This window comes from Bos indicus, chromosome 1, assembly GCF_029378745.1.
Source record: "Bos indicus isolate NIAB-ARS_2022 breed Sahiwal x Tharparkar chromosome 1, NIAB-ARS_B.indTharparkar_mat_pri_1.0, whole genome shotgun sequence".
NCBI classification, from domain to species: Eukaryota; Metazoa; Chordata; class Mammalia; order Artiodactyla; family Bovidae; genus Bos; species Bos indicus.
In genome coordinates, this window is record NC_091760.1 from 150,885,187 (window position 1) to 150,911,970 (window position 26,784).

General features: G+C 43.8%; 1 protein-coding gene across 2 annotated transcripts in view; it reads left to right on the top strand.

Moving 5' to 3' along the window:
* The window catches only part of KCNJ15 (potassium inwardly rectifying channel subfamily J member 15), a 57,701-nt gene that overhangs the window by 13,823 nt on the left and 17,094 nt on the right, over positions 1-26,784 (top strand). The window lies entirely within an intron of this gene.

Genomic DNA, 26,784 nt, shown 5'->3' on the forward strand with positions numbered 1-26,784 from the left:
AAGTGTGTTAGTTGCTCAGTCATGTCTGACTCTTTGCTACCCCCTGGACTGTAGCCCACCAGGCTCCTCTGTCCATGGGATTTTCCAGGCAAGAATACTGGAGTGTGTTGTCATGCCCTTCTCCAGGGGATCTTCCCAACCCAGGGATCAAACTCCGGTCTCCTGCCCGGCAGGCAGACTCTTTACCATCTGAGTCTATGCTTAGCTTCAAGATTGGTTATATGTGTACCCAAAGGAAGATTATATCAACTCACAGCCCCTGGGAACAGCATGAATACCTCGTCTTTGCAAGTTCTGTGATTTAGCTTTCTGAGACACTCTGGATAAAGTACAAGTCCTTTCTTGAATGTATTTCCAGTAAAAAAGAAAAGATAATGCAGTGTCCAGATTTGCTAATTACTGCCATGATTAAAGCAAAACTTTTCAAGTTGATTTTTTTTTTTTTTATAAGATCAGCAACCTTTTGAACACAAACAGGACCTAGCAGATGGAGAAGGCAATGGCACCCCACTCCAGTACTTTTGCCTAGAAAATCCCATGGACAGAGGAGCCTGGTAGGCTGCAGTCCATGGGGTCGCTAGAGTTGGACATGACTGAGCAACTTCACTTTCCCTTTTCACTTTCATGCATTGGAGAAGGAAATGGCAACCCACTCCAGTGTTCTTGCCTGGAGAATCCCAGGGACAGGGGAGCCTGGTGGGCTGCCATCTATGGGGTCGCACAGAGTCAGACACGACTGAAGCGACTTAGCAGCAGCAGCAGCAGGACCTAGCAGATAGTCTCAATGATGCAGAGAGAGCAAGCAAGCAAAGCCAGGTCCTTCAGAACAATTCCTTGCCGCCGGCTTTGAACTTACAGTTTAAAGTTTGTTTTGCTGGGAAGATCTTCTACTTTTTTTTGGTGCTGTAATAGGATTAAGCAAAACTTGTGCGTGTCTTAGTCACTCAGTCGTGTCCAACTCTTTGCGACCTCATGGACTGTATCCCGCCAGGTTCCTCTGTCCTTGGAATTTTCCAGGCAAGAATACTGGAGTGGGTAGTCATTCCCTTCTCCAGGGGATCTTCCTGACTCAGGGCTCGAACTCAGGTCTCCTATATTGCAGGCAGATTCTCTACCATCTTGAGCCGCCAGGGAAACCCCAAGCAAAAGTTAAGCAACACCTAAAATGCTACTTTATAGTAGTTTTGAAAAATATGTGAGTAGATTTTTTTTAAAAAATCAAAGTCTTAATTTGTTTAGAAAAAAATCAAGTGAGTAATCTTTTGGAAACTCCTGGATAAGAGAATATGAATATCTGATAACTGTTCTTTTTTTCAACTTTTTTGTTGATGTATAGCTGATAACTATATTGAACAGTAAAAGGATAAACATGAAGATGTAAAGGAGGACCTCAAAATCATAAAATGTAGGGGAGGGGAGGGAGAAAATGCAGATTTTATTTTTTTCCAGAGTGTGTTTGAGAAGAGTTCTTGAAGCCCTAGAGAAAAAATGATGAAAGGGAAGTGAGGAAAGCCTCAAGGCAAATAATGTGGAAACCTGAGAGAGGCCACCTGTGAAGAGGGCCAGGCAGTCTCAGGAAGAGATTTTGAACTTGGTACTGACACTCTTGGATGTGAATTTCAGGTGTGCAGACTCCCTCGGGTGAGGTGCCCTAACCATCAAAGCCTCAGTGTATCTTACGTGGCTTACGGGAAGCAATCAACAGAGGCTGGTCCCTTCTCTCCCCATTCCCCACTCTCCTCCACTGATCCCTTACCATCACTTCCCACCCCAAGGGCAACACAAGGTTTTTCTTTAAGGCAGCTGGTGGAAAAAAAATACATAAATAAAAAGCTAGACTTGAAAGTGGAATCCCTGCGTTGGAGTCCTCACTTCTTGGAGTCCTCACTTCTGGGCTGTGTGGTCCTCTGAAAGTTATCTAACCTCTTAGCTTCTTATCGGTAAACCTGGAGAAATTCTGACTCACAAGAAGAAAACAGGAGAGCCTGATGAGCTGGTTTTTGTAAAAATGTGGGGAAACCACGTCTGGTTCTATGAATCAGTAGGGAACTGGCATTCTCAAAATGACCCTCCATTCCTCCCTGAGGACCTAATTCCCTTTTTATACAATTATGCTTTTGAAAAACTTACTTTATAAAGAAACTCACCATTCCACAGTCTAGGTTATCCCCCATACAAAATCTGTAGGCTGCTTTTTACTTTTTTTTTTTAATTTTTAAAAGGGACTATACTCCTGTAACAACTCAAACTTTGATGGAGGAGAGTTTGGTTTCGGCAAGACTAGTTTACTGTGCCTCCCTCTAGAAATGACTGTAGTTCTCAATGCAAATTAAACTAGAAATTACTCTTGTAACTTTTTTGGAGATCCTTCATTCTTTTCTTTTAAAAGTACACAGACACATTCAAAAGGTAACTTTCTCCTAGGTTTTACAAGCAGAGGAGAATGACAGAGAGAAAGATTATGAACTTGGCATACCATTGAACTATGCCCTGGAATTTGGGTGGGTCTAGGAAAAAGTACAGACTTCAGTGGAAAACATACATGGGTGTGGGAGAAGCCTCTGTGAACTATAAATTGACTACATACTGCACAGGCTGAAATGGAAAGAGACCGCAAGTCTCCCAAAATCCAAAAAGAGGAGACAGAGTGAATTTGGCAGGGAAGGAACACCAGGTGCCCTTGGGAGGTGGAGATGTTCACAGTCAGCAGTAGTCCTAACTGGCTCTGTGGGACCCGGTAGTCAAAAGCGTCTACGATGGTGCCCGGCAGTTACCTGTTCTAGGACCTGCTTATCAGGGTCTCCAACACCTGACTTCACTCCCCGTTTTGTTGCTTCTAGATTTCATTCCACCTTGTTGCCTTTGTCTGCAAGGTCTCTTCCCTGAAAACTCTCAGAATCTCATTATCCATCCTTCACGACTCTTCAAGGCATGTTAGGCTCGGGTTTTCCCTTCCCCCCTTGAGCCTGACCGCTGCATGCTTCCTAAATTTCATTTTCTTGAGGCTGAATCAAACGAAGAGTGTATCCCTGCCACTAAGACCTAATCACATATCAGTGTCCTGATGTGGACATTTGCTGGGTGCAGTTCCTGCCTTCTTCCCCATCAGATTACCAGCCCCGGGACTGTGGAGGTCACGCCACACTTGACTGAGTAAAAGCCAGCTGACTACCCTCTGCAGAGTCCTATTTTCACCTTGAATTGGGCACATTCAGCTCACTGTTTGCCATCCCAGTCTGATGCCAGGTGAGCTTTATCATCTCTCTTTTGTAAAAAAAGGAAGCTGAAAATCAAGGAGACTAAGCCCCTTGTTCAAAGTCACCAGCCCAATCACTTTTCGTAAGGCATCTCACTTCCTCACCAAGGTGACCCTGTTAGATCAACCCTGACTCCAGCTTTCAGACTTTAAGTAACTTGCCCCTCCCCGCCACTGTTGTAACCAGAAGACCTGAGATTTGAACCCAAGTCTGTGTGTGGCTCCAACCCTACACATTTACACTTGATCACATGGCTTCCCTGTCATAGAATGCTCCAGACAAATGGACCATGAAATAGTAATAAATGAATACATGATGAATGATCCATCTCACTTTGTCAAAACTAAAGGACTATGACAAACCCCTGAATTTGACCAGAGAAGTAGTATTCCCTTGCCCTCTCTCCACCTTTATTTATATAAATAATTATAAATACATATATAGAGAGTGTATATGTATATGAAGAGTGTGTATATATATATGTGTGCATGCGTGTGTGTACAAAAAATATATATAAATATTGAAGGCAAAAGGAGAAAGGGCTGGCAGAGGATGAGGTGATTGGATAACGGCACCAATTCAATGGACATGAACTTGAGCGAACTCCAGGAGATAGTGGAGGACAGAGAAGCCTTGCGTGCTGTAGTCTATGAGGTCACAAAGAGTCAGATATGACTTTATCACTGAACAATAATATGAGCATAATAAAAATATAAATATTAAAATTATACATATTATTTTTTCAATACCTTTTTTAGGGCAGCTTTAGGTTTACAACAGAATTGAGAGGGAAGTTCAGAGGTTTCTCATTCACTGCCTGCTCCCACACAAGCACAGATTTCCATATAATCAACATCATTCACCAGATGGTAGATCTTTTTTTTTTTTTAATCAAGGATGAACATACACTGATCCATCCCAACCATCCCCAATCCATTGATGGTCATAGGGCTCACCCTTGGTGTTGAACATTCTGTGCGTTAGGACACATGTGTAATGGTGTGTATCCATCATTATAATATCTTGTAGAGTGTTTTCCAGAAAAGAGAAAGGCTACCCACTCCAGTATGCTTGTCTGGGAAATCCCATGGACAGAGGAGCCTGGGGGGCTACAGTCCATGGGGTTGCAAAGAGTCAGACATGACTTAGCGACTAAACTACCACCACCAGAGTATTTTCACTGCCCTAAAAATCCCTCAGACCTCTCTATTCATTCTTCCCCTCCCTAACTTCTGGCAACTACTGTTCCTTTTCTGTTTCCACAGTTTTTCCTGTTCCAGAATGTCATGCAGTTCAGATTGGCTTCTTACACCTAGTACTATATACACTGACGTTGTCTTCGTGTCTTTGCATGGCTTGATAGCTCATCCTCCTTGTATATTTATGAGAGTATCAAGACAATACTTGACTCTTCACTTTAAAGTAATAGGCTAAAAATATGTATCAACATGTTAATGTTTAAGAGAGTGCGTAACTATTTTATCACCTGAGTCACCATACTTCCATACCTGTCACGTGCCTCATAAAGAATTTCAAATGCACCAGATATGTTTCTATCCCAATTTCTTGAATAACCGAAGATGCTTCTGAGTGGCAGCATGGCTCTCATCTCATGGAGCCAAGTTCCCAGCAGCCCCAGGAAACACCAGAATCAGCAGGTGTCTTAGCTGCAAGAACTTCCATCTTTCTGCATCTTTTCAGTGGCAAAACTGAGCAGGGCAGCCTCCCAGACCGGTGTTCTTATAAAACTGCTGTACATGCTTAGATGAGCACACATATGGAGTTCAGGCTCTCTTTGCTTTATTTTGAAGATTCACTTAATAGAAAGTTAAAGCTTCAGGGGGTATCAGAGAAATCAGTGTGAACTCCTCTCCTATTAAAGATAAGGAAATGGAAGCCTGGGGGTCATGTGACTCACCTGGGGTTTTGCAGCATGTAGTGGAGCTGATGGTGCTTGAGACCTGTCACCAGGGCTCCTCTTATCCCAGGAGGAACCCAAGAGGAAAAGGGGAGCCCAAACTCAGAGGGATGCCGAATAACTGAACTGTCTTATAATTTGGAAACAGAGGAGAGGAGTGAATGGAAAGAATCAGAAAATCAGTTAAATATTTGCCGTTTTTCTATAAAAAGAGGAGTCCTACTTTTCCTAAACTGTTGACATTTGTCAACATGTCCTTCTCTGAACTCTCATTCCGAACAGAAGTCCTATAAGACATTGTTCAGTTGCTAAGCTGTGTCTGACTCTTAGCAACCCCATGGACTGCAGCACACCAGAATTCCCTGTCCTTTACCATCTACTCGACTTTGCCCAAACTCATGTCCATTGAGTCGGTGATGCCATCCAACCATCTCATCCTCTGTTGTCTCCTCCTCCTGCCCTCAATCTTTCCCAGCATCAGGGTCTTTTCTGATGAGTCAGCTCTTCTCATCAGGTGGCCCAAGTATTGGAGCTTCAGGGTTGATTTCCTTTAGGATGGACTGGTTTGATCTCCTTGCTGTCCAAGGGACTCTCAAGAGTCTTCTCCAACACCACAGTTTGAAAGCATCTCTTTGGCGCTCAGTGTTCTTAATGGTCAAACTCTCACATCCACACGTGACTACTGGAAAAACCACAGTTTTGACTATAAGACATGTTAGTCTTTTTTTCTAATCGGGAAGTGGTCAGCCTGTGTGCTATGGCCCTGGATGCTGGACCTGGTCCTTGTTACCATGTGCAGATTGTCCACATCCTGTCCTGAGGTCACTGTGGGAATGAACTGTGCAGGGAAGAAAGGTCTGTAGAATGCACTGGGAGGTCCAAGTAAAGAAGGTACGAAAGATCCAGCCAACGTCACGGGAAGTTTCTAGCATGTTATCATTTGTTTGAAATATTTATCCACCACAGGCGTCTGTGTAGTTACCTGACATTTTAAAAGCCAACTGCAAAACCTGTGGTTTAGTGCCAGGATCAGACCCAGGAGGGAAAGTATGAAGCCCTAGGACAGCTCTGAGAGCTGCTAAAATGTGAGGTTTTCCCAGGTAATTTCCCAAGGTCCCAGAACCCTCCAGATATAAATCAAGAGAGAGCAAGAACTCCTGGTGTCCCCTAGCTCCTCTGAAGAATAAGATAACCCTGTGCTGCCCCCCTGGAGAAGGCGATAGCACCCCACTCCAGTACTCTTGCCTGGAAAATCCCATGGATGGAGGAGCCCAGTAGGCTGCAGTCCATGGGGTCCCTAGGAGTCGGACACCACTGAGCGACTTCACTTTCACGTTTCACTTTCATGCATTGGAGAAGGAAATGGCAACCCACTCCAGAGTTCTTGCCTGGAGAATCCCAGGGACGGGGGAGCCTGGTGGGCTGCCCTCTCTGGGGTCGCACAGAGTCGGACACGACCGAAGCGACTTAGCAGCAGCAGCAGTGCTGCTTCCCAGGCCTCGGTGGTGGTGCTGCTTGGCAGTTATTTTTGTCAAATAGGGCTTCCCTGGTGGCTCAGACAGTAAAGAATCCACCAGCATTGCGAGAGACCTAGGTTCAACCCCTGGGTCAGGAAGATCCCCTGGAGAAGGGAATGGCTACCCACTCCAGTATTCTTACCTGAAAAATTTCATGGACAGAGGAGTCTGCTGGGTTACAGTTCATGGGATTGCAAAGAGTAGGACATGACTGAGCAACTCACACTTTCAGTATTTCAGCTTAAAAAAAGTCTGGGGCTGTATCAGGTATAATTATCTTATGACGCAAGGGGACAGTATTTTATGCACACAAACCAAGCCTTGTGTTAGATGCATTCCTGGCCCACGGGCTCTGTCCTTGGAGGTGAGCTGGGGCTGCTGGGGTGGGGACAGAGGCCCCTGTTCCGTGTCCAGGTTCCACCTCCAGGGTGGAGGGCACTTGTGGCCCACGCCCTGGGCTCTGACGTCAGCAGAAAGCCTAGAGGTGTGGATCAGAAACCAGCCTCCTGGCACCTCACACTTCCTCTCTGCAGAGCCAGGCTTCTTCATCACTTCCCCAGATGGCTGGGATCTTGAGCTGAGCTGGGATGGGAACCTAGACTCCAGGTAAGACCCCAGAGTGCTTTCCACTGATCACCAGGGTGGTAGAAAAGGAAGGGAAAATAAAACACCCTCAAAGGACCAGGGGATTTCTGGAAGATCCAACCAGAGTGATGGACCTCAGGCACGATTTTTTTCCCTTACTCTAATTTTAACTTGTATATATCTTACTGATTTGAAGAAAACTCTCACTTTGGAAACTTTCAGTGCTTAAAAATGAATAAGCACTACTGTGCATGCTTGCTCAGCAGCTTCTGTTGTGTCTGACTCCTCTGCAACCCCAAGAACTGTAGCCTGCCAGACTCCTCTGTCCTCGGGATCTTCCAGGCAAGAATAGTGAAGTGGGTTGCCATGCCCTCCTCCAGGGGATCTTCCTGATTCAGCGATTGAACCTGCATCTCCTGCATTGCAGGGGGATTCTTTACCCATTGAGAAACCTGGGAAGCCCACGCGCTACTCTGTGACGCTGTGAATAAAATATTCATTTTTGTCAGAAAAGCTAGCAATTAAGACTTGTATCCTATATTGTAAAACTGAAATCTCAATTTATTTGCATAAACAAGGACCTTGGTGTATAAAACTAAAATACAGTTCCCCAGGCCAAAGACTCCTTTCAACAGTACTTCACTGAACATGCTTTCATAAAGAGCAATTAGCTATTAATCCAGATAATATTTATAAGTAAATAATTTGCAGGGTTAGTGCTGAGTTTTAACCCTTAAAGACTTTGATTTCAGTGAAAGATGCATAAACATGCAACTGTTTGAAAAAGCACAGATACTTAGGCACATTTCTTTCAAGATCATGTGTATACATGATTGTGTATACTTGTTATTTGCAAGTTGCTCACTAGTACCCTAGTGATCACATTTTAAGTTTTCAGAATCCACTCAAGCTCTCAGTTCAGTTCAGTTCAGTTCAGTTGCTCAGTCATGTCTGACTCTTTGCGACCCCATGGACTGCACCACGCCAGACTCCCGGAGCTTACTCAAACTCATGTCCATCAAGTTGGTGATGCCATCCAATCATCTCATCCTCTGTCGTCCTCTTCTCCTCCCACCCAATCTTTCCCAGCATCAGGGTCTTTCTGAGGGAGTCAGTTCTTCACATCAGGTGGCCAAAGTATTGGAGTTTCAGCTTCAGCATCAGTCTTTCCAATGAATATTCAGGACTGATTTCCTTTAGGATGAACTGGTTGGATTTCCTTGCCATCCAAGGGACTCTCAAGAGTCTTCTCCAACACCACAGTTCAAAAGCATCAATTCATTGGTGCTCAGCTTTCTTTATAGTCCAACTCTCACATGCATACATGACTACTGGAAAAACCATAGCTTTGACTAGATGGAACTTCATTGGCAAGGTAATGTCTCTGCTCTTGAATATGCTGTCTAGGTTGGTCATAACTTTTCTTCCAAAGAGCAAGTGCCTTTTAATTTCATAGCTGCAGTCACCATCTGCAGTGATTTTGGAGCTCCCAAAAACAAAGTCCTTCACTGTTATCATTGGTTTCCCATCTACTGCTGTGAAGTAATGGGACTGGATGCCATGATCTTAGTTTTTTAAATGTTGAGTTTTAAGTCAACTCACTCTCCTCTTTCACTTTCATCATTAAAGATTATTAAACATTTATCTTTAATATTGATTATTTTGTTTATTATTAGTATTATTTATTATTAAAGACTAAAGATTTGCTCAAGGTCTAGCTAACTCTTTTTCATAAATTTTGAGAGGGATAAAAATGTTCCTATATACGGCACAGGGAACTATATTCATCATCTGGTGATAAAACACAATGGAAAAGAGTATGGAAAAGAATGTGTGTGTGTATGTATGTGTACATATGTGAATCATTTTGCTATACAGCAGCATTTAATACAACCTTGTAAATCAACTATACTTCAATAAAATAGATATTTAAAATAAGATCCTACAGATATTACTGTAAATTAATTTTAGCTCTGAAAGACAAGTCATATTTGCATCACTTTATCTAATATTCCTACCTATTATCACCCTAATATTTGAAAAGATCCTTCTCTCTCGCTCTCTCTCTCAATACCATTTGACCAATATTTCTCTCTTTTCTTCCATCACTCACAAAGAAATTCCCCAGGTTTGCAAATATTAGAACTCATTTCTAATCATTTTCTAGTCAGTTGTATCAATGTCCTATAAAAAACCTACCAATTACACTGCTCACCTACCCATGACACTTGCGATTTCTCCCACCACAACTGAGTTGTGTATTTTCACAGATCAACTAAGGGTTTTGTGTGCACAGACCTAACCAAGTCCTGTTTGCTCAGCAGCTGCATTTCCGAACACTAACAGTTAAACATTAGACGTAGACGTTAAGGGAGGAAATTAACTTTCAGAATTTCACATGTGCTCTCAGGATCAGTACTGACCGTGCTGGGAGAGAACTCTGAGGTCATTTTGTCCGAACCTCTCATTTTACAGATGAGGAAAACAGGACTAATTGATAGCTAGCAATACCAAATTACAGCTCTCCTAAAACTCGATAGCAGAGTTCATAGGCTTCTTAATGTGCTCAATTACTATCTGGACTCCATGAGCTGATGAGTCTGCTGTGACCTTGAGCATTTCCATTCTGTGGGTTTCCAATGCTTATGTTTCTAACATGGTTATTTGTCATCCGAGTCCCAGGCACCACTGGAGCTCTTGCCAATACCTAACTCAGAGCACCCTACCTCTTCCCACATCTCAGCCAGCGCCTCCAGGCTGCAAAGTCACGACAAGTGTCACCGAAGATGCCAGCTTGTGCTTGAGCAGCATCTAGGGCCTTTGCAGCTGGTTGAACTTCTTTCTCCAGTCCTTATCACTTCTCCCTGTGCTTCTCAGGAGGCAGCCCAGGACTGTTCAACATTTTTCAGCCTCGTTCCTCTTATGCCATAGGACTGAAGCATCAGTGCTTGGACTAAGGGCCTAATTCCTCAAGTTTCATTCTCAACTGCTCAAAAAATTCTTATAACTTTCTCATCTTTTTTTTTCTTCTCTACACCTGGACCAGAAGCTTCATGGAACAAGCATCTTGTCTGTACTCTGTATCCCCAGCATCTAGGTGAGTCTGGAAAATAATAAGGGCTCTTGACATGTACATGTGTAATGAATGTAACCTTTCCCCCTTCCTTCCTCTCTTAGGGAAGCAGGTACCCACCTCCAGTCTCATACCTAACCCCCTGGGAGCATCAGTGCCTCCTTGTTCACCTTGAAATCTCTGACCTCTGGATCATGTCCTCATTTTTGATATCTTGCCTCCTTAGTCATCCCCTTGATGAGTATCCAGAACTGTCTCACCAGCTGGTGCTCTTCCTTCAGTTACTTTGTTAGAAAGTTCTCCCTGTCTTCAATACAGGCAGTCCCCAAGAGTCTAAACTCAGCTGCTTTCTTGTATTGGTTTCTTTTCTGCAGAGCTCTTTGGCTCATGGTGGTCAATGTCTACATCTTATACAGTGATCTCCGAATCTCCATTGCCAGCCCCCAATTTCTAGGGATGGACTCCTCAAAGCAAACATGCTCAGAGCCAACCTCGACATGTTGCCCCCAACAACCTCTGTTTCTCAGGCAGGGCCACCTCTTCATCCAGGGGCCAGACTCAAGTCATCTCAGCTCTTAGACCCCACCCCCACTTCACATCTAATAGGGGTGTGAGGCTTACCTGTTGGTGAACATAGGTGGTGGTACCCCCAGATTCGTGCATTGCTTAATGAATTCAACAGCCTCCGAAATAATCTCTTTATAGCTATTCTTTCCTTCTCAATCTATTTAGCTAGATGCACCTGGCTTCTTTTTGCCTATTGAAAGGTCAAATTTTTCAGTTTGATCTCCATGGCCTTTTAAAATCTGTTGCCCATATAGCTTCCAATCTGGCTGCATACTAGGAGCAAATGAGGTGCTTGGAAAAAGCACCCAAATTCTGGCTCCTACTCACGTCTCCCCACCACCCCACCTCCCTAAAATAGTCTGATTCAACTGACCTATGGTGAAGCCAAAGTATTTTAGTGCATTTTACAATTTCCCAGGTGTTTATTACATGCAGTGATAGTTGATAGTCAAGATATACCTTTTGATACAATCTAGTGAGGGCAATTAAGAAAGTACTTTACTACCACCCCATATTTTGCTGGAAAATTCTTCTTGAGGGCAATTCTCTTTGCTGTCTGCTTCTTCCTACAGAATATGCATAAAGACTTCTGTGATTCTTCTCACTGGAGTCCATCCTTTTCCCGGAAATCTTTAGTAACCTTCCTGGAAGAGTCTTTGTCAGATAAGATAAATGGAGTGTTAGAATAAGACAAGGTCTCTGTCTTTTCACTGCTTCCCATCTTCTGGGACGAAAGACACAAGAAACACAAAACACCAAGTATTGTAAGTTTCATGATAGAAGTATGGAGGTGTTCATGAGACAGTGTTTAGGCATAAAAATCTCTAACAGTTTATGTGCAGTAAATGATGACATATGCATACATTGCTATTGTTGCTCAGTCATGAAGCTGCGTCTCTTTGTGTCTCCGTGGACTGCAGCCCGCCAGGCTGCCCTGTCCTGCACTGTCTCCTGGAGTTGGCTCAAATTCATGTTCATTGTGTTGGTGTCACGCTCTAACCATCTCATCCTCTGTGGCCCCCTTCTCCTTTTGCCTTCAGTCTTTCCCAGCATTAAAGTCTTTTCCAATGAGTCTACTCTTTGAATCAGGTGGCCAAATTACTGGAGCTTCAGCATCAGTGCTTCCGATGAATATCCAGGGTTGATTTCCTCTAGGATTGATTTATTTTATTTCTTCGTAGTCCAAGGGACTCTTGAGATGTATTTCAAAGACCACTTTTTTCTTAAAATAGTGTAAATGTCTGCTGAATCAATGAATGAGTGAACAAGTGAATTAATAATATGTTAGTGATTAGGAGTCATTGGGAAATACTTGCAGCTTCAAGAAAAACAGTGCCATAGTTTACTGCCTGCCCAGGGTGGAGGGTGTCCCACAGGAGTTCAAAGACTCACGTCATCATTTTCAGTCCTAAGCCATGTGTGGGTTTCAATTTCCCTCAACCATTTATTCCATAGTCTATTTTAAATGGTAATAAGAATAGTGTATTAGAAACTAGGTCCATTCTCTTAAGACTAGAAGGTGGTAATGGTCTGTCCTAAACAATACTTAACCTCTTTGAATTTAATAAGCAAATCCTAGAGATCAAATGTGATGGTTTGATGGCTAATGGGAAGAACTGGGGTGGAGGTGGGTGGAAGAAACACCTGCCCAGCCTATAGGTCCATGAGAATTTCTCCTTCCCTTTTGACCTTGCTATGGTCTTTAAGTCCTTGGGTCTCTTAAAGATGTTGTTGAGAAAGCTGCTAAAAATGGACACCAAATGAAGGACTTCCCTGGCTGTCCAGTGTTTAAGACTCTGTGCTTCCAGTGCAAGGGCTGTGGGTTCAATCCCTGGTCAGAGAACTAAGATCCCATATGTGATGAAGTGTGACAATAAAAAGTGTCCAAATAAAAAGAAATAGCCACCAAATGAATGAAATCAAATCAGTTAGTTCAGTCACTCAGTTGTGTCTGATTCTTTGTGACCCAACGGACTGCAGCACACCAGGCCTCCCTGTCCATCACCAACTCCTGAAGCTTGCTCCAAATCATGTCCATCAAGCTGGTGATGCCATCCAGCCATCCCATCCTCTGCTGTCCCCTCCTTCTCCTGCCTTCAATCTTTCCCAACATCAGGGTCTTTTCCAATGAGTCAGTTCTTCACATTAGGTGGCCAAAGAATTGGAGCTTCAGCATCAGTCCTTCCAATGAATATTCAGGACTGATTTCCTTTAGGATGGACTGGTTGGATCTCCTTGCAGTCCAAGGGACTCTCCAGAGTCTTCTCCAAAAAAAAAAAAAAGTCTTCTCCAACACCACAGTTCAAAAGCATCAATTCCTTGGCACTCAGCCTTCTTTACAGTCCAACTCTCACATCCATACATGACTACGGGAAAAACTCAAAATGAGACAAATAGGACCCTGCAGTAATTTTCAGGCTAATTGGAGGTGGGGTGGGGGACAGAATTAAGCAAGTGAGGAACCAATGCACATGTGAAAGTCATTGGCTTCTCCAGTAGAAACCTCTAATCCTTCAAGTAATCAATCATACTCTAAGAAGTAAATCATCCTTGGGGAGAAATCAGTATCTGAACATCCATGTACTCTGAGGATGCTAGTGAACTGCAGCATCAAGAGTCATCAACTGAGCGAGCTGAAAGGGTTAGCCCAGCTTCCGGGAGCGTCTGACTCAGATAAAAGGAAATGTTTCTTAATCCAGAGGATTTCAACACTATGGAAACTCATTTCCCACAGAGTTACAACAATGTGCAAATATAAATCACTTCAAAGAAGCCATTTAAAAACTTCGCCTGGCATGATACACGCGATGAAACTGCTCACATGTTCTGGGCCCTGTCTTTGACATTTATTCATCCTTTAATTTATGGATAGACTATTAATCCACTTATTTATTCATTGACTCATTTATAGAGTCATGAGTATGAGTTATCATTTTCTATTTTTTTGGTTTGAGCATCTGCTGCTATATGCCAGGGGCTGTGTTACTGAGGGTAAAACGATGACTGTGGTCCAATCCATGCCGGCATGTAGAAGGGGAGAAGAAACACGGAGAGGAAACCATGATACTGTGGTGAGTGTATTCATATGACACTTTACAGTGGTAAAGGAGAAGCGGGATCTTAAATGAAGAAGCAGTAGGGGAGTTTGGCAGGGGGAGAATCCAAGGGAACATTGAGGGATCTGGTTCTAGGATAGACTTTGCAGGCAGGAGGGACATTGGGAGCAAAAGCAGCTGTAAAACGGTGGGGTGTCGTATCAGGTGGGAAGAAGGGAAAGTCACTCATCATTGTCAAAGCCTGGACCATGGAGGGAACATCCAGAAATGTGACTGGTAGCTGGAAGATTCAGACACTGGGAAAACAGATTATAGACTTTAACATGTGAGACCCAAAGACCCACCTGAGAACTGGCATGGGGCCCTGACTTGGACACGTTCTACTTGTTGCAAGGTTATGGTTGCGGTTAGGGAGATCCTGGCTCTGAATGGGAGGCAGCGTGGAGAGGCGTCAGGAGGACCCAGCAGGCTGCTGAGGAGGGGGAAGCCGTGAAAGGGCAGGGGAGCAGGAGGGGGAAAGAGGGCTCACTCAGGAGATAAAAAGGCACAACGTGCGGCCATGGAGGAGAGGGACGGGGAGGCAGACGCCGGAAGTAAACAACACAGGGTGAGGAGCACTTCCAGGTGAGGCTGCGGGCAGGGCGGTGCAGTGCAGCTTAGGAGCACTGACTCTGTAGGCACAGAACCATCCGTGTCTTCCAACGGTAAACACTGGACTGCACAATAAGGGACTGAGGCAAAGTAATTTTCCCTCCACTTAGCTCATCAATTCAACTGATAGATAGGAGCTTTTTTTTTTTTTTTTGGAGACCCCAAGCTGCTTTTCCAGAACTTGAAGATTCCAAGCTCGCTTTGTTGTCATTCATGCATTCACTCATTCATACATTCGAAAACACTAAGCCCCTGCCAGAACCTAAGCACCGGCATAAATCAGGTAACATATGATAGCTCACATTCTAGTGAGAGGCAGTGGGGTGTGATGGATAGCCAGCTGGCTTTTGAGTTACAGACCAGGATCTGGATGTTGTCGCCAGTTCTAACCAGTTATGTGACCTTAGGCAAACTCTCTAACTTACTAGAGTCTCCATTTACTTATTTTGACCAGTGTTTTACCAGAGTTGCTCAGAAGTTCAAGTAAATGAACTGGTGACATGTCTGTTCTCTGCTACTGGTAGCTATTAGTTTGATAATTATTATTGCAACTAGACATATGCATGGGTCCATGCTAAGTGGCTTCAGTCGTGTCTGACTCTTTGTGACCACACGGACCGTAGCCCACCAGGCTTCTCTGTCCCTGGGATTCTCCAGGCAAGAATACTGGAATGGGTTGCCATGCCCTTCTCCAGGGGATCTTCCCAACCCAGGGATTGAACCTGAGTCTCTTACATTTCCCGCACTGCAGGCGGGTTCTTTAGTGTTAGTGCCACCTGTGAAGTCCTAATTAGATTTCCTGTCTGACGCTGGGGCCCCAGTGATAGCCAGCCAGGCTCCTCTGTCCATGGAATTCTCCAAGCAAGAATATTGGAGTGGGTTGCCATTCCCTTTTCCAGAATTAAACATGTACAAGTAAGCAGTTCCACTACACTGAGATAAATACTCGGGGAGACAAAACCACAAAGAAAGCACCTAACCCGTGAGAACAGGTAGGGAAAGCACCTACCTAGAAGCAGCAATGCTAAAAAAAAAAAAAAAAAGATACGACTTATTAATAGTGCTGCAATGAACAGATGGGGAAACAGTGTCAGACTATTTTTTTGGGCTCCAAAATCACTGCAGATGGTGACTGCAGCCATGAAATTAAAAGACGTTTACTCCTTGGAAGGAAAGTTATGACCAACCTAGATAGCATATTCAAAAGCAGAGACATTACTTTGCCAACAAAGGTCCGTCTAGTCAATGCTATGGTTTTTCCAGTGGTCATGTATGGATGTGAGAGTTGGACTGTGAAGAAGGTTGAGCACCGAAGAATTGATGCTTTTGAACTGTGGTGTTGGAGAAGACTCTTGAGAGTCCCTTGGACTGCAAGGAGATCCAACCAGTCCCTTCTAAAGGAGATTGGTCCTGGGTGTTCTTTGGAAGGAATGATGCTAAAGCTGAACGTCCAGTACTTTGGCCACCTCATGCGAAGAGTTGACTCATTGGAAAAGACTCTGCTGGTGGGAGGGATTGGGGGCAGGAGGAGAAGGGGATGACAGAGGATGAGATGGCTGGATGGCATCACCGACTCAATGGACATGAGTTTGAGTGAACTCGGAGAGTTGGTGATGGACAGGGAGGCCTGGCGTGCTGCAATTCATGGGGTCGCAAAGAGTCGGACACAATTGAGCGACTGAACTGAACTGAATTGAACTGAACTGAATGAATAGTGGGATGAATGCATCTTTTTGAATTGCGGTTTTCTCCGGGTATATGCCCAGCAGTGGGGTTGTTGGGTCATATGGTAGTTTTATTCCTAGTTTTTGAAGCCATCTCTGTTCCCTTCTCCATAGTGCCTGTATGGATTTACATTCCCACCAACAGTGCAGGAGGGTTCCGTTGTCATACTTAGAGATCGGACTTGTGGACACAGCAGGGGAAAGAGAAGATGGGATGAATAGAGAGAGTAGCGGTGACATATATACCATGTGTACAATAAGTAGCTACTGGGGACCTGCTGTGCAGCACAGGGAGCCCAGGCTGGTGCTCTGGGATGACCTGGGAGAGGATGGAGGTGTGGGGGAGGGAGGCTCCACAGAGAACAAGTGTATATATATATATATATATATATATATATATATATATATATATAATTCTGGCTGATTCGCATTGTTGTACAGCAGAAAGCAACAAGACATTGTAAAGCAATTATCTTCCAATTAAAAAATTTAATTTATAAATAAATACATATGAGAAAGCAGAAGGAAGGGGGCTTTCAGCAGGTGGCCCCCAATGCATTGACTCTGTCAGTAGAGGACCAACCCATGGGGACGACAGAAAGCCATTCAGCAGGGAGCAGACTGCGGACCAGCTGGTGTCAAGGCTAAGGTTTCCTATGCCCTGTTCACAAGGTCAGGAGCTGAGGCTATGCTTTGTACATTAGCAGTCCCCAACCTTTTGGGCACCAGGGACTGATTTCGTGGAGGATAATCTTTCCATGGACCAGAAGTGGTGGGGAATGTTTTGGGGATGATTCAAAGCACTTTCTATTTATTGGGCACCTTCTCTCTCTCTCTCTTTTTTTTTTTGTATAATTACATTTTATTAAAAAGCCTCTAGAAGGATATATATCCAAATTTCGACTGAACTGAACTGAATTATTTCTCTCTCTCTCTCTCATATATATATATATATATATATATATATATATATATATATTTTTTTTTTTTTTTTTTGTAAAAGCTCATTGGAATACAACTCGTATCAGTTGTATGACCGAACTGAACTCAGATCGGTTCGGTCGCTCAGTCGTGTTCAACTCTTTGAGACCCCCCTGGACTGCAGCTCACAAAACTGTGTTAATTTTATGTATCTTTAAAAAACCTTTTTATTTGGTTTTGGGGTATAGCTGATTAACAAACAATTGTTGTCACAGTTTCAGCAAAGAGACTCAACATTTTGGCCCAAATTCCCCTCCTATCCAGGCTGCCACATAACGTCAAGCAGAGTTGCCTGTGTGCATCTGTTTTCCAATCTAATGCTGCTACTAATCAGATAGGACATACCTATCCACAGCCCAGAGTTCCTTTTCCTCTTTGTTCTTCTTCACTTTCTGCCTTTAAGGTGGTGTCACCTGTGTATGTGAGGTTAGAGATACGTCTCCCGGCAATCTTGATTCCAGCTTGTGCTTCATCCAGCCCAGCATTTTGCATGATGCATATAAGTTAAATAAACAGGGTGACAATATACAGCCTTGACATACTCCTTTCCCAATTTGGAACCAGTCTGTTGTTCCACGTCCAGTTCTAATTGTTGCTTCTTGACCTGCATACAGGTTTTGCAGGAGTTAGGTTAGGTGGTCTGGTATTCCCATCTCTTTAAGAATTTTCCACCATTTGCTGTGATCCACACAGTCAAAGGCTTTAGTGGAGTCATTGAAGCAGAAGTAGATGTTTTTCTGAAATTCCCTTGTGTTTTCTATGATCCAACGGATGTTGGCAATTTGATCTCTGGTTCCTCTGCCTTTTCTAAATCCAGCTTGTATATCTGTAAGTTCTTGATTCACATACTGTTGAAGCCTAGCTTGAAGGATTTTGAGCATTACCCTGCTAGCATGTGAAATGAGAGCAACTGTACGGTACTTTGAACTTTCTTTGGCATTGCCCTTCTTTGGGATCGGAATGAAAACTGACCTTTTCCAGTCCTTTGGCCACTGCTGAGTTTTCCAATTTTGCTGGCATATTGAGTGCAACACTTCAACAGCATCATCTTTTAGAATTTGAAATAGCTCTGCTGGAATTCCATCACTTCCACTAGCTTTGTTTGTAGTAATGCTTCCTAAGGCCTACTTGAGTTCACAGTCCAGGATATCTGGCTTTAGGTGAGTGACCACACCATTGTGGTTATCTGAGTCATTAAGACTTTTCTATACAGTGCTTCTGTGTATTCTTTCCACCTCTTCTTAATCTTTTCTGCTTCCGTTAGGTCCATACCATTTCTGTCCTTTATTGTGCCCAACTTTGCATGAAATGTTCCCTTGGTATCTCTAATTTTCTTGAAGAGTTCTCTAGTCTTTCCCATTTTATTGTTTTCCTCTATTTCTTTGCATTGTTTACTTAAGAAGGCTTTGTTATCCCTCCTTGTTCTTCTTTGGAACTCTGCATTCATCTATACCACTTTTTTCAGATTCCACATATAAGCGACTTTATATATTTTTTTTCTCTTTCTGACTTACTTCACTCTGTATGACAGGCTCTAGGTCCATCCATGTCTCTCCATCCATGACCCAGTTCCATTCCTTTTTACGGCTAAGTAATATTCCATCATATACATACATACATACACACACACACACACACACCATATCTTCTTTATCCATTCCTCTGCTGATGGACATTTTGGTTGTGTCCATGTCCCAGCTATTGCAAACAGAACTGCAATGAACACTGGAGTGCATGCATCTTTTCTGAATTATGGACTTGCCTGGGTATGTGCCCAGCAGTCGGATTGCTGGGCCACATGATAGTTCTAGTTTTAGTGTTTTAAGGAAACTCCACACTGTTCTCCATAATGGCTGTACCAATCTGCATCCCCACCAACAGTGCAAGAAGGCTCCCTTTCCCCCACACCCTCTCCAGCATTTGTTTGTAGATTTTGTGAGGATGGCCATTCTGACCAGTGTGAGGTGATACCTCATGTAGTTTTGATTTGTGTTTCTCTGATAATTAGTGATGTTGAACATCTTTTCATGTCCTTGTTGCTCTGTATGTCTTCTTTTGAGAAATGTCTATTTAGGTTTTCTGCCCATTATTTGATTGGGTTGCTTTTTTTTTTTTTTTAATATCAAGTTGCATGAGCCATTTGGCTTTGTGATACAAGGTATCCTCCTTGTCTCTCCCCACATCCCAAAGAGAGGTGGTTTGGCCTTTTTCATTTCATGACTTTTATTTCCAATAATTAAGAGGAAACAAAAGATGTCAGCCAGAACAAACAAGAGGGCCATGCCCGGGTCTTTCAACCAGGGCCCCTTAAAATGTCAGCTCTCAAAATTGGCTCTCTCAGCTGAAACAGGACTGAAGATAGGTTCAGAGTAAAATATTAAGAATTGGCCAAGTAGGTCTGAATTTAGGGCCCAACTCATCTCAAGTGGACAACATAAAGGCCCCTTGGCACGTGCTCTTCATCCTCACGTCTCCATTTTCATGGTTAATCTTGAACATGTACTCTATTGTGTTGATGTGGTCAGAGGCTGAGTCCTGTTAGGATGCCTTATGTTTGTATGGACGGCAGACCTCGTCAGAAGAAGCATCTCTAATTCATTGATACATAACCTTTTTGTGGACACAAGTTACACAGTGGAGAAGATGTTAGATATTCGAAAATGTATTTATAACCACTTTTGCATAGTAAACCAGCTCAGAAATCAAACTAAGGCATATGGTTCATATTAGACTGAAGTAGTCTTAATAAAACTGTATGGGACACCCAAACATGAATTGCTGGGTAGACTTTGCGAACTAGGGGAATCAATTTATTTATCAATAATGTGTATGCATGTGTGTGAGACTGTGTATGCATTCGTGCTCAGCTGTGCAGTCATGTCTGACTCTTTGCAACCCTAGGGACTGTACCTGCCAGGCTCCTCTGTCCATGAGATTCTCCAAGCAGGAATGCTGGAGTGGGTTGCCAGTTCCTCCTCCAGGGGATAATCTCAACTCAGGGATTGAGCCTGTCTTTATTATGTCTCCTGCATTGGCAGGTGGATTCTTCACCACTTACCTGGGAAGCCTATGAGTGTGTATATTCACTCACAAATATTCACCAGCGGACTATATGTGTATCTGTGTCATTTTTCTCTTCTTCTTTTGGATGGAGAATGTCTGTAACACGCTGACTCAATATCAGGGTTGATACCCTGAGTGAGGGTATATGGAGGTGGCCCTGATTAGCCAGAAACTCCAGACTCAGCACTCTGCCACGTAAGTTAGCACCCCAGGGTCTTTGACCATCAGAAGTGGTCAAGACCTTGGTTTCCAGCTATGTTTCTCATAAAGGAAGTTGTCACATAGAAGCCAAACACTGAGCAAGAAATGCTGACCCCAGGACTGTTTTATAAAACTGATGGTGATTTTAAACAGTGCTTTTTTTTTTTTTTTTTTAATGAAGTCAGCTAGTGCCTGAACTTTCTCCAGTAGGTAGTCATGAGCCAGCGTGCTGCAGTTCACAGGGTTGCAAAGAGTCAGACATGACTGAGCGACTGAATTGAACTGAAAAGCCATGTGCCAGCATGCTTCTCGGAGGCCCCTTTCTCCTAGATCAGCCTTTGTGGCCCTGAGCTTCCTCTGCTTAGAATGAGTTATTGTCTCTCCTCTGCTCTCAAGCGACGCTAGCCACGGCTCCCCGTGGGAGCCACCAGAAAACAGTGCCGGCACCACCATCCGTGTTCTGTGCTGTGTAGTTCAGAGGAGGCCCTGGGGTTGCAAAAGTCGGGCTGCCACTCCAGGTGTAGCTGCCTCCAGCCTCAGCAGCACATCACCCGGGAGCTTACTGGACATGCCAATTCTAGACCTCAGTCCAGACCTTCTAAATGAGAATCTGCATTTTAACATGACCCCTAGGATATCTGCCCGCACATTACAGTTTAATATGCACTGGTCTAAAGCAATGGATGGGGCTCCCCAGGTGGTGCCAGTGGTAAAGACTCACCTGCCCATGCAGGAGACATAGATTCAGTTCCATCTCTGGGTCGGGAAGTTCCCCTGAAGGAGGGCATGGCAATCCACTCCAGTCTTCTTGCCTGGGGAATCCTATGGACAGAGGAGCCTGGTGGGCTACAGTCCATACGGTCATAAAGAGTTGGGCACAACTGAAGTGACCTAGCACACAAGGCAATGGATTCAAAAATGCACAATCACACACACACACACTCATGAACACTTTGGGACACACATGTAAAGTATATAAATTTTTTGTTCTTATGAATATATAATGTATGAGTTAAAGTATGCACAAGATACAAACATTTCAAAGGATAAAGTAGAAGCTAAATTTGAATAATTTGATTGCTTTCTTAATGTACCCTTTTAGGTTACTGGGGTATAATACTTTGGAGACCCCTGTTCTAAGGAAGGAAACACAGAGCTGAAGGGAATCTTAGAACACTTTGTCAGGGTGCTGCAGGGAGCACAAAGCACGCACAGAAAATAATCTGTGGGGCTAAATTTGAATATATTTATGCCTCCCATAGGTAAACCCATATGCCCAGCATATGCATTCATGTTTGTGAAGTGGAAGTGTTAAAGTGTTAGCTACTCAGTCGTTCCTGACTCTTTGCAGTCCCATGGACGATAGCCTGCCAGGCTCTCCTGTCCATGGGATTCTTCAGGCAAGAATCCTGGAGTGGGTTGCCATTTCCTTCGCCAGGGGATCTTCCCAACCCAGGGATCAAACCCAGGTCTTCTGCACTGTGGGCAGATTCTTTACCATCTGAGCCACCACATGTTTCACACATTTGTATTTAGCGCTCATCAATTTCATCAGTTGAGAAATGAAAAACTCTTTTCTCTCTTCAAGGTAAGATGTTGTAGGATATTCTTTGCACTATGAGTCAAAATAGGAAGTCTAAATCTTTACTTCTAGTTCAGTCATTCAAGTCAATAATATATTTGGTCTCCCCTGTTCTCCAACGTACCTTGCTTTGGTGAGGTTCCCTGTGACCTAGAACATAACTGATGAATTACATCAGTTATTAAATCTGGATGGTTCTGAGGTCACTTGAACATCGTCTCTGCCCATCCTCTTCCTTCCTCACACAGTGAGTCCTTCCCATGTGGCAAGTCTCGTGTTGACATTGGGATTAAAAGACAAATTGCCCACCCATGCCACAGAACCTGGTTTAAGGAGAAAAAGAAGCTTTAAAACAGATCATTATGGCAACACATAAGTATTGCCATCAGGTGTGGACAACTTGCAAAAGGCAGAAGAGGGGAGTAAGAGGAACTCCCTCCGAAAGCTGGAGGAGGTGACATTTGAGCTGGGCTTCAAGGAATGCATAGGAGTTTGCCAGACACAGGGCACAGAGAAGGAGTCTGAGGTAAAGGGACCTTCCTGAGCAAAAGCATCAGGCAGGAAACCTGCTTCATCAGCATTCCTCTTGGGTGAAGGACAAAGTCTTCTAACTCAGTCATTTAAATGAAGTGATTTAAATTGATGTGTAATAATAACCCAGTGCACTTACTGAACAGTAGGCTCTTGGGTTTGCACATTCGAAACAACTCTGAGAGTAAATGATTTCGTATGGTTTGGCCACGACAGCGTGTGGAAAGTTTCTCAGCACAGCACGGTGAGTACTTCTCATTTACAGTAAAATCTGGAATGTTTGGGAATGGTCTGGGTTAGGAAAATTGAATTTTCAGATTAGCTGCATAAAAATGGAAAGTCTGGTTTAAAAAAGACCTTCCTAATTTTGTTTTCCTTTGAAGAGATTAACTGCTGTTTGTTAACATTTTAATCTTATCTAAAGAAAGAGAAAAGTAGAGCACTTATCCTGTCCTTTCAGCTAAATGCTTTTCTAAAATTTAACGTGGTTAGCATTTTGTCATGACTTTTAAAGACTACATAGTATTTCAGCTTATAAATATTTTATAAATTTAAAATCGGGTCCATGTTACTGATAATCCAGGTTGGCTTGGAGGTTTCAGTATTATAACTAATGTAGAGAGCACGCTTGTACATAATCCTGATGCATACTTTATTAATTCTTAGAAGTAAATTGACTGGGTCAAAGATTAAAAATAAGTAATTTTAAACTTTGGTTATGCACGGTCAAGTTGTTGCCAGAAAAAAGCTATGCCAAATGACTCAATCTGAGGCTGTGTACAAAGCCATTTATCTCTGCACACTTGTGGATATAGTATGTTGACACATCTTTTAAAATCTCTGATTATTTGATCAGTAAGCTGTGTTTCTTGGATCCCTGAGTCCTTCTTGGTCTGGTTTGCCAAGGCCTTCCACTCTGCCTGGCCCCTGGGCTGCTCACGCCTCAGTCTGGGGCTGCTTCTTTCACACCCTAGGTCTAGGAGAAGCTCATCCATTTCCATGTCTCACTCTATTTGTAGACTTAAACAATAGAGGCATCCATCCTGCCCAGCCCTCTCTGTTGGGCATCATCAGGTCCATCAGCTCAGACCCCAGTTCTCATCGGAGCCTACCCTAGTGCACCCCCTCGAACCTCACCTCCAGATCAGGATCCTGTTTCTGTACTGAGATTTTGTACCAGAGTGAGCTCCACATTGATCAATATCAAAACCTTCTAACAATGTGGGTATCTGATAATGCAGGAGTGGTTTTTAGCTACAGGTGAAGATCCTGTGTCCTCTGCATCCGCAGCTCGCCCACACCCAATCCATCTCTTTCTCATGTCAGGAGTCATCTCTGAGACCTCATCCACCTCTCCGCTCACCCCCCAGCACCCAGCTGTCAGAGATGCATATTGCTTCTACCTGGAGTGTGTGACTCTGAGCTCCTGGCTCCTCTTGGTCCACTGACACCATGCTTGTCCACACACACATCAGTGATTTTAGCTTGGTTTATAGAAAGCGCCTGATAACCAGACTTCCAGCATCTATGCTTGCCTCTTGATGATTTTGGAAAGCAAGTCCAATCCTTTCTCTTCCTCGAAGGAAACCCGGAGATGTTTCTCGTTCACCTAGGAAGATGCTGATGGTCCTCAGTGGGGCCCACCAAGCCCTGCATGGAGTGGTTCAGCCCTAAGCTCCTTCCCACACCCCCTCCACTCTCCCCAACTCACTTCCTGGAAGGTGAAAACTCCAAGCCTTGGCAAATGCCAAGTGGCCCTCTGCCCGAACACTCATCCTTCTCCCAGCCTGCCTGCTAACCTGCCAAGTGCTCATCCTTCTTGATGTCTCCACCTTAATGCCACCTCCCCCAAAGAAGTCTTCCTGGAACCCCGTGCTAGGACATGTTGTACACCCCATGTTCTATTCTAATGACTTATTTAGTACTTTCTTCCCCTGCTCTGTTGGACACTCCATGAAAGCAAGCAGCGAGTCAGTCTTTTTGCCTGCTGGATCTCCAGGCCCCTCCACAGTGCTGCACGTAGGAGGTGCTTCATACACTCTTGGTGACCGAATGAATGAATAACTGTTGAAATAGCTTCCAGTGCGTTTATTTGAAATTGTTTATTTGTAAATGTTACTATTTGGGGGAAAAGGATTTCTATTGACTTACAAGAACTCTGTCCTCGGTGGTAAATTGTCTCTGGGTAAGTCACATTTTGTGTGTTTTGTTCATTGCAAGCATATGACAGTAACAGCTAACTCATATCATCACGAGTGTGAACAGGTGGAGCTTTAAGGTGCTTTTTATGTTTAACCTCACACCACCCTAGCATAAATCAGCATGATTATTAGCACTGCTGTGCAGAGGAGGAAACTGAATTTCAGAGGGTTTAATTAAGTTGTTGGAAGTCACACAGCAACTTTTAGCAGAAACAGGACCCTATCCTCTTTTATATGATTTTTTTTCTCCTCTTTAAAGCTTTTTGTTTTGTATTGGGATGCAGTCGGTTAACATTATTGTTATAGTTTCAGGTAAACAGCAAAGGGACTCAGTCATACCTGCACATGTGCCCATTCTCCTCCAAACTCCCCTCCCATCCAGCCTGCCACACACCACTGAGGAGAGTTCCCTGAGCTGTATGGTGGGTCTTTGTTGGTTGGGCATTTTAAAATAGAGCAGGGTGGACGTAGGACCCTGTCCTCTTAACCTTTACACGACGCTGCCTCTGAAGAAGGGTTTATTTATTTATTTTAAGTACAGAGGAGGTAATAATCAACCTGCCATTTGAAGAACAGGTAGAATTTGACAGAGAAGGAGAGAGCAGGACAAGTGCCCTTAGGAAGGGGCAGCTGCTGGTCATGGAGCCACGAATGCACTGAGCGGTCAGGAAAAGGCAAGTACATACTCAGGCTACATTCTGGAGGCAACAAAGCTGAAGAGGATAGACAGCCAGGGCTTAGAAGAGCTTTCTGCTTTGTGAAGGTGATCAAGATCTATCCTGTTAGCAGTAGAGGCTGCTGGAGGATTTATGAAGGTGTCTATTGTCTACAATACTCTCCAGATAAGTAAGCTTTCTTTTTTCCTGGTAAGAGTTATGATGAAATCATGCTAGCATATAGTTGCATGCAACCAAATAGTGTTTGGTTAGCAAAAATTCACCTTTCCAGTCCTGAGAAATCAGCCGTGAGTTCCAGAGGAGGGGATGTTGGACTGTCTCTGTGGGGGGTATGCTTGCTCCAATGATGTGAGCACCAAAGGAATGGTCACTGCCAATGCTAGCGCCCACAGAGATGTCTTACCAGAAAAGGAGTCCACGGTGATTTCAGCTGTGAAATATCCCAATTCTTCTTCCAAAAGAAATAGAATCTATCTGAAAAAAGAAGAAAGTGAAAAAAAGTGTTAGTCACTCAGTTGTGTCTGACTCTTTTGCAACCCCATGGACTGTGTCCTGCCAGGCTCCTCTGTCCATGGGATTCTCCTGACGAGACTACTGGAGTGGGTTGCCATTCCCTCTTCCAAGGGATCTTCTTGACTCAGGATCAAACCTGGGTCTTCTGCATTGCAGGCAGATTCTTTACTGCCTGAGCTACCAGGGAAGTTATCTATCTGAAAGGCTGCTGCTACCGCTACTGCTAACTCACTTCAGTCGTGTCCGACTCTGTGTGATCCCATAGACGGCAGCCCACCAGGCTCCCCCGTCCCTGGGATTCTCCAGGCAAGAACACTGGAGTGAGTTGCCATTTCCTTCTCGGATGCAAGAAAGTAAAAAGGGAAAGTGAAGTCACTCAGTCGTGTCTGACTCTTAGCTACCCCATGGACTGCAGCCTTCAAGGCTCCTCCATCCATGGGATTTTCCAGGCAAGAGTACTGGAGTGGGGTGCCATTGCCTTCTCCATCTGAAAGGCTAGTCATTATCAATGGCAAGAGAGTGTTTACAGGAAATTAATCAAGAAGGATTCAATAGGTTGGCCCAACTGACATGATCAGATGTTAACATTATCAGATGTGACATTATTGACATTATCAGAATTACTGTCTCACCCACAGCAAGGTTTACACCCAGGTCCATGAAACCTGGAGAAATGAGGGGTAGAAT